Source organism: Giraffa tippelskirchi, chromosome 6 (genome assembly GCF_054371585.1).
Source record: "Giraffa tippelskirchi isolate mGirTip1 chromosome 6, T2T-mGirTip1v1.2.pri, whole genome shotgun sequence".
Classification (NCBI taxonomy): domain Eukaryota; kingdom Metazoa; phylum Chordata; class Mammalia; order Artiodactyla; family Giraffidae; genus Giraffa; species Giraffa tippelskirchi.
The window spans coordinates 57833436-57837426 of NC_137280.1; positions in this window are offsets into that span (position 1 = coordinate 57833436).

A 3991-nucleotide genomic window follows, 5' to 3' on the forward strand; every position below is an offset into this window, starting at 1 on the left:
CACTGAGTAACTGCTTACCAACAGTGGACAGAGCTGACAAACGTTAAGGGCCAGGAGGCCGGGCCTCCTGCATCTGGTGGCCAGGAGGGGGGTTGCCCCTCACAGTCCCCCCTCACTCCCGGTCCCCATCTGAGCTCATCAGGGACCCTTTCTGAGTCCAGACACGCAGATCCCCAGCCCCTGCTCCACACCAGCTCTACATCAACACCACGTCTCCTGCCCATAGGACAAGTGTCCACATCATAAGTGGGAGTCTGGCTATCACTAGTATTCTGGAACTTTGCATCAGGGATCTAAACAGGGGGACATCAGATTCTTTAAGAGGGAAGAAGAGCCAGAGTTTAGAGAACAATGGACGGCCAAGCCCTCCTCTGTTCTCAGGAGGGGTGACTCTGCCTCCCAGGTGCAGCCATTGTCCCCAGCTAGAACTCCGGAAGGGGTCCAAACCCACACACAGGCTCCAGAGCCATGGAGGCAGTGGAACACCGAGAGCCATCTCAGAAGAGGCTAGGAGTGTCAGCTCCCAGGGGTGTGGGCGCCCTCAGATGAGCCCACAGGCATAGAAACAGTTTGGATGTGTGCTTTCACACTTAATAGAAATTATCGTGCAAAAACATAAGCCTGCCAAGTATGTCATGACAGCAGCCAGGCGTCTGCTGTGACAGCAAGCAGATTTCCTAACCCCGCTGCACACAGGAAAGCGCCGTAAATCTTCGCTCAGACCAGTGCCCCGGTGGAGTGACCAGTGGCCAGAAATAGCTCCTTTCCTGCAGACGACTGGAGATTGCAGCCGAGATAGGCCTGAGCGGGGGGGTGCGCTGAGGGGGAGGCCCGGCCTTCGAGCCCTTGGAAGGGTCTCTCATATGAGGGGGCCGCGGCGCCCGCGGGAAGCGGAGACAGCTCTGGCACACGTGGCCGCGGTGCTAAATTAACTGTTAACACAAATAATCAAAGTGCAAGACCCATCAGCGGCTGGCGCCAGCGGAGCGCAGAGGCAGTGGTCAGGGTCGCCGGGAGGCAGGTGGAGGGAGGCCGGCGGGTGGGACCGGATGGGGATCCGGACCTGCGCGGGGAGATGGGCCGGGGTGGGGGGCGGGGATTCACTCAGGACCCAGGGGCGGGGTTACCGCAGACCCGCAGGCGGTGGGGGAGGGGAGGCTCGCACCTGGGTCCTCACACGGGTGAACTTAAGGTGCGCAGCCGCACTGGAAGCCCCGAGCCTGGTGGCACAGGTGTGGGGCTTAAGAGGCCGCATCCCGGGTGGGCCGCTGCTGGGAAGCTGTGGTGACGCAGGGAGCCAGGCCTTACCGCGGGCCCCAGTAAAAAGGACAGTCTCTGCAGCCCTGCTCTGTGAGCTGCCTGCAGACTCCATCGCCTCAACTTGCAGATCGTCTTAAGGCTGAATGCGCACTGGCATAACTGAGCTTGTGTAAGTTTTTAAAAACTGATTTCATGTGTATCATGTGTGGATATGAGAGTTGGACCATAAAGAAAGCTGAGCGCTGAAGAATTGATGCTTTTGAACTGTGGTGTTGGAGAAGACTCTTGAGAGTCCCTTGGACTGCAAGGATATCAAACCAGTCAACCCTAAAGGAAATCAGTCCTGAATATTCATTGGAAGGACTGATGCTGAAGCTAAAGCTCCAATACTTTGGCCGCCTGATGTGAAAAACTGACTCACTGGAAAAGACTCTGATGCTGGGAAAGATTGAAGGCAGTAAGAAAAGGGGACGGACGACAGAGAATAAGATGGTTGGATGGCATCACCAACTCGACGGACATGAGTTTGAACAAGCTCCGGAAGTTGGTGATGGACAGGGAAGCCTGGAGTGTTGCAACCCATGGGTCGCACTGTCAGACACGACTGAGCGACTGAACTGAACTGAAAAACTGATTTAACTGACTTTAGTGCGTTTATGGGGGCTTTCAGGTGGCTCAGTGGTAAAGAATCTGCCTACCAGTGCAGGAGATGAAAGAGACACCGGTTCGATCCCTGGGTCCGGAAGATCCCCTGGAGAAGGAAATGGCTACCCACTCCAGTATCCTTGCCTGGGAAATCCCATGCACAGAGGAGCCTGGTGAGCTACATGGCAAAAGAGACGACTTGAGCATGCACCCATGCATGTGTTTATATAGACACAGCCACTGAAAAACAAAATTTCTCCCTTTGAAAAAGGCATTAGAATCATGACATAGTGACTACGACAACTATAATATGTCTGTTAGATTCCTGGACCATGTTTGAACAAGAGAGGAGAATCATGCGAACAATAGGATGGCTATGGCTAAGAGCCCCTACCTCACGTCAGGGGCCCAAGCCTGAGGCCAGGCAGCCAGAGCCTGGGTTGTGAGCTCAAGGCTGGAACATGGAGGATTCTCCAAAAGGGCAGCAGGGATGGGTTTTTCCTCCATATTCATCCTTCACCAAATGTTAGGTTAGCCCGTAATTTCATCCCGGTTTTCCATAACAAAATTGAGACTAAACTGCTCGCAGGCAGGACCTGTGTCTTGTCCGCCACCTGTGCTCACAAACACACGATAAGCACCAACGAAGGGGTGACGGGATGAATGATCAGCAGCTGACTACCAACAAGATGAAAGAGAAAAAGTCAAAGTGTGATTAGAAGATAAGAAGCTCATGTTGGGTTTGGGTTTTGATGAGGATGGTAGTGGATATGGGCAGCTAGAGCAAATCTAAACGAAGTCCTGCTTGCTCACCTCTCGGAGGTAAAGCCGAACCAAGAGCCGTGGGCTTGGACACAATCATTTAAAATACCCCCTCATCATCCTCCCTGCGGGTCATGCACCCACACCTAACAGAGCTCTCCCCTCCAGGCCCATCTCTGTTCAAGTGAAAAGTCTGGGGTCAGCCGAATTTGACATCTCTTCCAAAACTAATGGAATTTAAGGCAAAAGGATTTTTTTTTTAAGAAACATACCCAGATGGTCCTCATGGATGTCCTTTTACAGGAGAAAGAGCGAGGCAGACAGAAGTGGAAGGAGGACGCAATCAGGGTGTGAGCTTCTCACAATAAATACAGGTTTGCTGCTGTTTACAGCTTAGCTGCTTGTTTGCACTATTGGAGAAAATATGTAACTTTTTTATTAAAGGAAATTTTTTACATATAAAAATGTTTTTGTATGAAAAACAGCACAGCAACCAGAGAGTGTCTGCTCTAAAGGACATGTTGATCCCAGCGTTATAGCACATTCCAGGAGCCCTCAGCCCTGGAGCTGTTTCTGGACGCATCCGCCTGCCCTGCTGCTAGGTTTCTCCCCAGATTTGGGGCTGAGCCCCCAGGACTCGGTCCCTTAGCTCCAGGAATTCCCTGGAAGCTTGTACAGTTTGGGAGAAGCTAGGGGAGGAGGAGGTAGGAGGATGGAGACAGGAACCACCCCTCCCCAGCTGAGCACTCTGTCCACAGGCTCCCAGCCCGTGAGGATCAAATGGCACCTCAGCCTTTTGCTGCCGACGGGTTTTTTCCTGTCTAGAAACTAAGGGTTTTCCACTTTATTCTCCAAGAAGCAAAAAGTATTGCACATTTACTGTAATAAGCCCAAAGAAAATAGTATCACAAACCAAATAAAATCAGAAAAGAAAATTGTGAAAAATAATAAAATAAGACAATCGGTCACCAAACGCTTACAGTTGAAAAAAAAAGATTCCCTGTGTCCCACCTACCCTCCGTGTGATTTTCATCCTGACCTGTCAGCCAAGCAGCTGCCTTTACCAGGGAGCTGATTTGAATGATAGAATGAAATCTCCCCAATATTTCAGTGTTGTCTAAATGAGCCCCCTAAAGTCCTGTGATGTGTCTGCGTCTTGCCTTTGCTGGTGGGAGAGCCTAGATTTCCACTGAAATTACTCAAGTCTCTGAAGAGCTCAGGAACCTAACGTACTCAAGATCCAAGTAATTTATTTCCACTTCGTTCTACGAGACTGATTAGGTTCAAACCCTCTGAACCTCAGACATACATTCCCCATTGCCAA